We start from the raw sequence: 10972 nt of genomic DNA, 5'->3' as shown, positions 1-10972 counted from the left end.
AGGACGTCCCCCTTGAAAGACCCTTTTGAAAAAGGCAGACACTTCGCAAACCTACGGATTCAGCCGCCAGATTATAAATGATTTCCTGTTGTCACAGGACCCGAAACAGAGACAACCAGAACCCTTTTTGCATGTTTCTGGCCAGAAGCGTGACGTTTCCGGCCAGCTTAAACAAGCGCGGCTACGCCAACGGCCAGGGCTGAGGACCACAACGCGAGACCTCTCCTACCCGTACCAGCCACCGCGGTCCTGTCGCTTTGCCGCGGCACAAAGGATGTTCGGAGCAGCGGCGGCCACGTCACCTCCTCTTTTAAGGCTTGAGATCAGATCCTGCTTTTGCAAACGACGCCCCAGACAGGACAGCAACCACCGGAGGGGAACGAGAGGCAGGACCCTGGGGTCCGCTCCCCCATCACTTCTTGCCTGGGCAAATCACTTCATCACACCACGGGGTGGAGACCGAGGGGGGTGATGCAGCCTGCAGCTCCTATGGCAAAGAGGACGGAGCTGGGCTGGTCTCAGTGGGGGCAGACAACAGGACAAGGAGCAATGGGCTCCAGCTGCAGCAAGGGAAGTCGAGGCTGGATATTAGGAGGAAACATCTTACAAGGAGAGTAGTAAAATATTGGAGCAGGTCACCCAGAGAGGTGGGGGAGTCTCCATCCTTGGAGGTTTTCAAGACCTGGGTAGACAAAGCCTTGTCTGGGATGCTGTAGTTGGGGCTGGTGCTGCTTGTAGCAGGGGCTGGACTAGATGTGACCTCCTGAGCTCCCTTCCACCCTCGTGGTCTATGATTTTATGTCTCCATTCTGTGGTCTGTAAAACGGGTTGAAGACTCTCCGACCTCATCAAAGTGCAATCTTAGTTTCCCCTTGGGCCGACGTTCAGAGAGGAGCCACTCGAGCAGCAACCGCGACACCAGGGACGGTCTCCAGACTGCCCCCCCCACGCAGACGCTCACCTGGGCCCCCTGCAACCGGGGACCCCCCACACCCCCCATGGGCTGGGCTGGGCTGGGCTGCCTCCTAACCAGGTTTCTAGCCCGGTCCGGAAGATTTGAGGATAACGAGCGTGGCTTTGGGCTCGTCCCACCTTTGCGGCAGGGCACTGACTGCAGCCGTACACAGGGGAGCAGGGACGGGAACAGCCCCCGCGCTTGGTGCAGGACAGGCGCCCAGGTGGGTTAGACCACTACGATGGGGGGCACCCACTGGAGCACATATGGGACAGACCATTACAAATGGAGAAGGAGGACTTGTAACTATCTGGACACCACATGGGACAGACCATTACAATGGGGGGCTTGCACCCACCTAGACACCACATGGGACACACCATTACAATGGGGGGGACTTACACCCACCTGAGCCCATATGGGAAAGACCATTGCAATGGGGGGGGGTTGCACCTACCTAGGCACCACATGGGACAGACCATTACACTGAGGGGGCACACCCCTTCAGGGCTCCACACGGGCTAAACCACTGTCACAGCGGGGAGGGGGGGCACACACAGGGCTCCACGCGGGCTGGAACGAGCAGCCCCCGCCCGGGGCACCAGGACCCCGCTCCTCCCCCCGCGCGACACCCCCTCCTACCTGAGCGCGCCGCGCCGCTGCCCATTGCCGCCCAGCTCCGCCGCGCATGCGCGCTCGGCTCCGCCCCCGCCTTGTGCCGGCAGGGGGCAGGGAAACCCCATCTGACGTGAGCGAGCGGCCATCTTGAGCAGGGGCAGACCGCACCCGCCTCAGCCCCCCTGGGCAGCCATCTTGTGTGAGGGCAGCTGGGGGCAAACGGGGTCTCCGCGCGCAGCACCACTGGCAGCCAATCAGAGAGCTTTCTCCGTGGTCGATTTACATAGCCGCACCCCTCGTCCTGAGCCTGTCTAGCACCGCCCTCCCTCTCTATGACCCAGGCTGGCCCTTGGCCTAGGGGAATCCCCCGTCACCATGGAAACAGCCCAAGAAAGTACCCGCCCCCCGCCCCCCGAGGGACCGTGTAGTGCCCAGGAGGGTGCATATTCCCCCTCCCAGTTGTGGTGGTCTATCCCATGTAGTGCTTCCCCCCCCACATTGCAATGGTCTGGCCCATGTACTGCCCAGATGGGTGCAGGTCCCCCCTATTGCAATGGTCTAGCCCATAAAGTGCCCAAGAGGATGCTTCCCCCCCCCCGTTGTGGTGGTCTATCCCATGCAGAGCCCAGTGAGTGCACCCCCTCCCCCCTACAATGCAATGGTCTGTCCCATGTACTGCCCAGATGGGTGCACCCCCCCACAATGCAATGGTCTATCCCATATAATGTCCAGAAGGGTGCATACCCCCCCCAGTTGTGGTGGTCTATGCCATGCAGAGCCCAGTGAGTGCACCCCCTCCCCCCTACAATGCAATGGTCTATCCCATGCAGAACCCAGTGAGTGCACCCCCCGCACAATGCAATGGTCTAGCCCATATAGTGCCCAGAAGGGTGCATACCCCCCCAGTTGTGGTGGTCTATCCCACGCAGAGCCCAGTGAGTGCACCCCCCCCACAATGCAATGGTCTATCCCATACAGTGCCCAGTGAGTGCACCCCCCCCCCCACAATGCAATGGTCTATCCCATACAGAGCCCAGGAGGGTGCAGCCCCCAGTTGTGGTGGTCTATCCCATGCAGTGCCCATTGCAGCGCACTGCGCGGGTGGGTGCATGCGTTGCCCCCGCGTGCCCCCCGCTAGGGCAGCGTGGGGCCCGAATAGGGCTCAGCCCCCTCCGCGTTATAACGGGGAAGGGGACTCGCTCGCCTGGAGGCCGACCTTCAGGGGTTGCATGAAAAGAAAGCAGCCCTCCCCTCCCCAAAAACCAGACTTTCAAAATAATAAAAAGCAAACATTAGGAAATCTGGAACGGGATTCAGGCGCCCACCAGCACGGCGCTGCTTTCGACCGCCCGGTGCACACCCGCTCTGCAACCGTACTTCCATTTTTAATGGAAAAAGCCCAAATAGCACTTGTCATTCAGTGCCCCCCTGGCACCCTTTTAAGGCTGGATAGTCACTATATATTTCCCACGACACTAAAAGCGGACAAAATGCTGCGCTTCGGCCACGATGCTGTTGGGACGCAGATATGATTTCTGACCGGGATAACTTAAAACACAAGCGCGTTTTCTTCCTAGGCACTTCTGGTTTTAATGCCCCCAGACAACACTTGGGCTAACTACCTATTTAATGAGCATTGACACAGGCAGGTGAGGAAGGAAGCTCTAATTGCTGTTTGCAGAGGGCTTTGAGGGTTTTAAAACGGAGCAATCTGCTTTCCATCCGGTGCCTCTCAAAGAAGCATCACCTCGTTTTATTATCTTCTGACATTTTATGGAGATTACCAGCGTGGTCTAATTGAAAGGCTCCTTCTATCAAGCCGCTGACCACAAAAACTCAGGGAGGATTTGCAGTCAAGAGCATAATTGCAGCTTTTATAATTACAGATTGAGTTACAGGCAGGTAACATCCGATCTGGAGATCACCTGCGCTGTTAGAGAGTCGTTTCAGGTAAACAGCAGCGGTCGTTAGCATCATTGGCATAATTGTGAATGTAAAAAAAATAGCAAGGTTGAAGCAGAACAGGACCCTAGCTATCAAAAGAATATATTCTGTAACAGTAGTCACGAATGTAAAGGAATATATTGACTTTCCTGCTTGATTCGTACATTTTAAATAACTGCTGGTATCAAATTGGTTACAAGACTAATTTCTAAACAGTCGGGATGGCTGTATAGTATTACAGGTGTGCACAATAGCGACTGACGTGTGTAACTGCAGGCTTCGTTAGTTAATTGTAGCCATTTGAAGTCTCATGGTGATTACAAATAGTACCCGGGCTTTTGTAGTTATTGATTCTGAACAAAATCCAGGGGAGTGGATCTGTTCTTCAAAGCAGTAAGTGGTAATTAATCCCTCCTAATTTCTATTGAACCTATTTGCTTTCAGGGGGTGGATGATGCTGCCTGCTTTAGGGAGGAATCAGAGTTTGGAAATATACTTTTAAAAGCTGCTTATTTTAAAGAGAATTCATGTATTTTTGTCTAGGATACTTTTCCCCATTACATTTTAATAGCTCTGTTTTTCCTTTCTGCATTGCAGCTACATTAAGAGCCAAATAGTGCTTCTCTTGTAGTTTTAATTAAGGTTGACCATCACTAGTCAGCTAGTTTCTCTAGCTCTTTATGATTTCCATTTTTTTATGTAACTTTACACAGCTTTTCCATATTATTTCCTGCCCCCTTCCCATTTGCTATTAACTGTTTGAGCGTGTTTTTTAGAAACCCCAGTTATTGGTAAAGTACTACTTAACTTCTGTAAGCATAGCTATAATGGTTTAGTTCACACCTAATGGTCTCTTAAGCTGGTAAGTGCACTCAAGGTATGATGGAGAGAGGTGTTGGGAGCAGAGGTCTGATTTAAAGACTGGACTCGTGAAGCTGCTGCTCACTTTTTTTAATATAAGTGAATAAGGTACCCAATTCTTCCTTTTCAGACTGAGGGTACCGGCAGTGTCTAATATCGGCTTGCAGTTGCTGTGGCTAAACTCCTCTACCTGGGGAAAGTGTTACCAGTTCTAGTGGCATCCTTATACTGGTATTAGTGGCATCCTTATACTGGTATTAGCTAAACTGACAGACTTCTACAGCAGTGAAACCCTTCTTGCCGCCACTCTGCATTCATGTGGCTTATTCTAGGTTTAGCTTAAACCCTTTCCACAGCAACTTCAGCTATAAATACATTTTTTTTTAAACAGCCATTATTATCCCACAACAAGTGCTTCAACATATGAGCAAGGCTATTCTGGTTCAAATTCATGTATTCTCTTATAGCTTACCTGTGCAGACAGTCCCTAATCCTGAAGCTATCCAGAACTTGGATATGGATATGCCACTCTTACATTGCAGTGGGCCCCAAATTTATATTTTATATATTTATATTTGGGGCCCACTGCAATGAAACAGTGGCATATCATATATATATATATATATATATATATATATATAACTCTGTGTGTGCGTTAAACAGAGAGAGCCTTCTACAGTCCTGGTTCTCAAAACATTTGTATGAATAACCCATGAAAGTCACTGGGATTACTCCAACATACAATTATACGCATCCCTGATTGTTTGTAGCATCAGACCGCTCCAAGAGGAAAGCAGAAAGATTATTTAAAAAAACAAAATAAAGAATCATGTCTCGGAAGTAGCATTTAATGCACCTTTTTAATATGACTATAGAGGAGTGAGAAATCACATAGTTAATCAGTTTAATTCTTCTGCTTCCCATGATGGGGGGGGGGGAATACAAGCAGCAGCAAAAAGTCTAGGGGCACCTTAAAGTTTTCTTCACTTAAACAGACCTCAACAAGAAGTCCCTCTCCCTGTTTAAAGGGACACCATCTCATACCGGATGTATAACGTGGCGGTGACACTCGAACAGGGTTGCAGCCAGGGGTATGACACGGCTTGCCCAGATCTGAGCCTGTGTGAATGCCAGCAGCTGTTCGTCTTAACAGGCTTTCCTAACAATGTGCCCTAGAAGTGGGAAGTCCAGGGTTGGGATATACCGTGTTTGGGTGTTTCATCGTTTTGCACCATCGGCAACAACCACAAATTGCTGTGGCATCGGGCTTCTGGCCATTGCTCGTCACTCGCTGCAAGAAGGACCGACTGATTAGCTCAGCAGCGGGCCCAGTGCCTTATGCACGATCTGGGTATGCTCAGGACAAAGGGCAAGGAGGAAACCAGGGTGAGGGTGTGCATCTGCTCATCCACGCGCCTGGGACGTGGAAGATCTGAGTTTTAAGCCCCTGCTCCAAATTGAGCCCTATAGCACTAGTCTGTTGACTGCTCTGGGGTGGTTCGTCTCATAGACCCAAAAGCCAGAGAGAACTATGGAGGGTCCTGAATACAGCAAGGTGCCTAGATCTCCTCCCTTTCCTCTACGTTTCAATTGTAGTCCTTTTTAGCACTCCTGGCTCAGCTGGGTTTTGAGCATCCCTCGCTTAAGTGCCAGGCTCCCCATCCCACACCAAGGTAGGGGCATATGCTTAACGTGGGGAGGCGATAAGGTGCCAAAAGCAGTGCCCTGCACTGCAGAAAATCTGCCTCTGTTGGTCCCACGCCTCTCTCTATTGCTGCCATGCCTGGGGACCAGTTTGAGGTGATGTCTTCAGTGGGTTTCCAGCAGGCGAGCTGAACTCCTGCACAACCGCTTTGCTGTGCGGCATTGCTGTTGAGACGCACAAGCTGGCAGGAAACTGGCTTTTTTGCTGCTTAATGCACAGAGTAGCGCCCTCCTAACCCAAATGCTCTGAATCGTGTCTCTCTGCTGGGGTTATTAATATTATTTTTCTTTAAATTTCATCCAGGAAGTAGTGCAAATGCATTGCTGGTAATCGTCTCAAACCCGGTCTGCTTCATAAAGAAACAGCAGCAACAAAAATTCCCTGTAGCTTAAAACCCTGTTACTAGCAACCATGAAGCTGAATAGCCTGTATTTAGAGCGTTTGCTCATTTGTATGCAAAATCAGCTGTTCTCGTAAGCTGCTATCATCTCGTCAGGGGCCCTTTTATATATAAATATTTTCCTCTTTCAGATCTTAATCGCTTGAGGCTACAAGGGAGTGGATCAAATATCCTTGTGACTTTGCAGAAAAGAGGGGTGGATAAGCGTTCTCGGGCCAACACAAACTTTCACTCTGAAAGTATCTCATAGACAAACGCTGTGTCTAAGCTGCTGTGTGTAATGGCTGCTGTGGTTGTCCCCGGTCACCTTGGTATCTGGTCCAATTTTTTTGCATTTCATCTAGCTTAAAATTGGGTTTTCTATACAGTGCCTTTCCCTTGCACTGTATAGAAAACCCATTTTTAAGCTAGATGAAATGCAAAAAAAATCACAGCAAATTGAAGTTTAAAAATGGGAATAGTTGGTGTCCCACAAGTCAGGATCCTGTGCTGTGCTGAGTGGCGTACTGCAGATAATGCTTTAGAAAGGATGCAGTTTACAGCCCTGCTTTTATAGACGCAGAGGTGCATACCCTTGGCTCCCAGGACCTGCAAAAGCCTAATTTACCAGGACTCGTAGTAGAGATGACCAATAAAAAAAACCCCAAACTTTAATTGCAAGCTTTCGGGCACAAACACCCTTCATCTGGCACTGGAGAAAAGATTGAAAACCACCTGGATCACTGTTGGGAGAACCAACAGATAAGCCTCCCAACATGGGCTGCAATGCATCTACTCTCCAAAAGAAGGATGCCTGCTCTATTGTGGGAGGTTGAGTTGAACCCTGATAGCAATTGCTCTTCATTTTTGAGGCAGCTGAAAGACCCCAGGAGAAGCTCGGGCTTCTGCATGACTCAAAAATCAATGCAAAGCTGCTTAAGGAATTCGAACACCCTGGATAGAGGGACTTCAGCCAGACGGGTGCGAGTAAGGGCACAGCTCCTGAAACCGTGATGAGAGAGCAGTGTTCAGCCTGAACAATATGCATGCATGTGTGTGTGTGTGTGGTCCAGAACTGCCCAATGTCTCTGGCCTCAGCTGCCCCTTGGATGCAAAAGGCACCCGCTGTGGCTCATGGAGCACCAGATCACGTCCTCACAGCCAGCAGATGTGGAAAACCCGGCTGCAGCATTAGGGCACGTGTCTCTGGACGTGGACAGATGCGGCTTGCAAAACACACGCGGTCTCGGCCACAAATAGCTGAGAGGACAGAGATGGAAATGGAGCAACTATATTGTAGAGCGGTTGGCAGGAGAAGAGAGCTGCTGATGGCCAAAGCTGGCGACCTATTTTTGATGCTCGCAGAACACTAGTCGTGTAACGCTAGTCTAAGCAGACAGACGCCAGGCTGCACGGGGAAGTCTCACCAGGCAGCTGAAATCCCAAGGATGAGAGATGCTGATGTCTAATAAAGACGTTGCTGAAAAACAGCCTTGGGGGTCAAGGCACGAGACTAGGAACTGGAGGGAGAGGCGGAGGTTCAGACTCTGTTGGCAGCTCTGTTGGACCTGGGAGAAGTTGGTGGCCTTGAACTACAGGTCCTGAAAAGGAACAGGGAAGCCTTGGGGGTGTATAAGCCAAATGCAGTGTCGCTTGGGAGGGGAGAGAGGAGGCTACGCGGGGATCAATCTGCTGGCTACAGCTTTCATGCTCCATTTTCCCCGCTATGCGGGGAGGAGGTGATGAGTGGAGCTCGTCAGGGCTCTGTCCTGTGTCTGGCACTCATTAATATCTTTATGAATGGCTGGGAGGATGGGATTGCACGCACACTTGGCAGATATGCAGATGACACCAAGCTGTGGATGGGGGAGCCAATACTTTTCTGGATTCCAAATGACCGTAATATAGTGGAAATTCATCAAATTGAAATCCAATAAGGGGAAGTGCGAAGTCCAGCACTTAGGACGGGGAGAAAATTTCCTGCAGTCTGGGGAACGTGCTGTACGCTCGGCTGCAGCACTGCGGAAGAGGACCTGCAGGTTGCGATGCACCACAAACTGAATAACTGTACTTTGCACACCCTCGTCTTTGTGGCTCTGGAAGACCCCGACCTTACAAAGAATCTGTCTATTATACAGATCATTATAATATCTACTATATATTATAAAGCATTGAATTATGCCAGGCCTTGACATCTAGAAACTCGTTCTAACTCGTCCAGTGCTGAAAGACTTCTGGTAGCTCTCGACTTCCTTCTGCAATTAATTCCACAGGATAATGAGGTCGCATAAGGTGCTACATTAACTGCTTATCAGTGTTATTTTTCTTTTTTTCATATGCCTGGTTGTCTCCTGTTTTGGGAAAGGGGGGTGAAACATAGGAAAGTCCACAGGGCTCTATGAAGGAGGAGAAAATGGGGTGCATTACTTTGAGAAGCAGTCCATAGCTTTGTTCAGGAACCAAAGAAAAACTATACAGAAGGGTGTTAGCGTCACGAAATGAGGCTCTGCCTTGCCTTGAATGGAGATGACTGCAGTGGCCTCCTCTCAAGCTAGCAGGAGCTGCCACCTGCACGCTGCTGCTTGAGCCGAGCAGCTGGCCTGTGTCGGCACTCGAGCGTGGAAACCTGTGCTCCGCTCGCTCGAGAGGGGATAGCACCTTTGACTCGCCATATATACATGCGTGATGTGTTTTTCATGTCAAATTTTCTTTGAGCACGGTAACTTAGAACACCTCCGATGCATTTTAGTTTTATGGTGGCAAATTGTCCTTTTTTGTCGACCAAAAAAAATCCATCGGGTGTACATGACACGTAAGGGAACAGGTGTGCCTGGTGAAAAGGACTTCACAACAGGACTCTTCAGAGTCATTTTATATTGCAAGGCCAAAGAGGAGCCTTTCCAGTTGCATGGCTGATGTCTTGCATGGGAAGCAATTTGCACCTCTCCTGGATTAACCGGCCATCACGGTGCTTGTTCTCGGATCAAAGGTGAAGCGGCAAAGTCATGAAGCACTCCTTGTCTGCCCAGACAAAGCCGATAAAGGAAGCGGAAACTAAAGTCACTATGGATCTGCTCTGTCCTAGATCTTGGATGGAGAAGGAACCGTTGTGTCCTAGCCTGTCTTCTGCCTAAAATTAGTTCAGCGCAGTAATTCCTGCACCAAACTCAGACCTTTCTGGTTGATTTATAGCCTGTTGTAACAAGGCAGCTTAGCACATCTGCTTGGCTAACTGATCCCAAGCCTAGAAGAACACAACAGTCCTCTTTCTGTTTCTCCCAACGTGCTGGCAAAGTTCAACTCCTGACTCAATCTAAAAATCCCATTCAAACAAGCCCGAGCACAGCCTTGAGAACATGCCATAGAGTGGTCAATGCAAGATTGTTCTGCGGGAGGAAGGGAAAGCAGAAAACAGGCTTCTTGGTTTGTCCTTCCTGGCTTTGACGATACGGTGTGCTTGGTAATGAGGTATGAAGGACTTGGCTTGACACGAAGAGAAAACAAGCCAAGGCGAGCTACAGTGCCGCACTTCACACGCGCGTCATTTTGGAGTGTGGGATTTCCGGATGCGCTGATGTGGCTTTGAAAATCCAGGGGATTCATGGTTTCAAGTGACCCCGGGCCTGGTGGGGGAGGAATAATAAGCTATTATCCAGCATTTGCACTAGCCTTTGGCATGAGTCTAGAGCAAGGCTCCAATTTTGGCCTCTTGATCCCAAGCAAAATGCCTTGCTGTGTGGGTTTTTTTGGGGTGTGGGCAGAAGGGACAGGGTGAAAAGTAAGAACCAAGTTCTTGAGGTTTTTTGGTTGTTTTTTTTTTCTAGCTGGAAGGGAGTCCTGGCTGCCTTGGGTTTTCTGCTTCTATAATGATTTTTAAGTAGTAGCTTAAGGCTGGTGAAGGAAAAAGTTTGTGGCATCAAAAAGGCACAGGCTTGCTCCCTGCAAAGGCAGAAATGGAGAGGAAAGGAGATGTACCTTAGCTGATGGAAGGGATGACTTACAACCCTAACTTTCTATGACTGCAGAGCATGGTGACGGCTTGAGAGATGGATATTGTTGGTTGTAGCCGTGTTGGTCTAAGGACACGGGCAGGCAAGGCTCTTTGGGTAGAGGTGATCATCTTGTATTAGACCAACTAATACTTGGGGGGGGGGGAAATGTTCTTTGCAAGCTGTCAGGCCCAAACGCCCTTCTTCAGGCAGTCTCCCTATGCCTGAAGAAGGGAGTTTGTGCCCGAAAGCTTGCCAAGGATATTCTTGCTGCATCTTTTTCTTTCCCCTCGTGTGCCAATTATCCACATGCAGGTTGATATCAACTCCCTGGGCTAGCGGCGATGGCTTCTGAATACTAAGGACCTTCTGATGATGATACCTCCCGGATGCTTCTGCAAGCGGGTCTTTGACCCATTAGGGGGATTTGATCGGGAACTAGATTAATTGACTCTGCCTATGCTGCAGTCAGTAGTGATCTGCAGCTCCCAGGGGCCTGCCTGGCCCCACTTCAGTTCAGC

The 10972-nt window shown here is 49.9% G+C and overlaps 2 protein-coding genes across 7 annotated transcripts in view; one reads left to right on the top strand and one right to left on the bottom strand.

Moving 5' to 3' along the window:
* Positions 1-1650, bottom strand: part of MFSD13A (major facilitator superfamily domain containing 13A) — a 19040-nt gene extending 17390 nt beyond the window's left edge. The window contains exon 1 of one of the 4 annotated variants that reach the window (XM_025201228.1): positions 1598-1650. The gene's annotated coding sequence lies outside the window, so the exon portion shown is untranslated. The other 3 variants (XM_006021276.2, XM_025201226.1, XM_025201227.1) reach the window with 3 other exon arrangements.
* A 1675-nt stretch (positions 1651-3325) lies between these two features.
* Positions 3326-10972, top strand: part of LOC102384509 — a 14193-nt gene continuing 6546 nt past the window's right edge. The window contains exon 1 of one of the 3 annotated variants that reach the window (XM_006021275.2): positions 3326-3523. The gene's annotated coding sequence lies outside the window, so the exon portion shown is untranslated. Of the gene's footprint in view, positions 3524-3807; positions 3918-10972 lie in introns of those variants that run through there. The other 2 variants (XM_014518812.2, XM_006021274.2) reach the window with 2 other exon arrangements.

This window comes from Alligator sinensis, unplaced genomic scaffold, assembly GCF_000455745.1.
Source record: "Alligator sinensis unplaced genomic scaffold, ASM45574v1 scaffold61_1, whole genome shotgun sequence".
In the NCBI taxonomy this organism is placed as follows: domain Eukaryota; kingdom Metazoa; phylum Chordata; order Crocodylia; family Alligatoridae; genus Alligator; species Alligator sinensis.
Note: the sequence above shows the minus strand (reverse complement) of the source record. Positions and strands in the feature narration are given on the sequence as shown.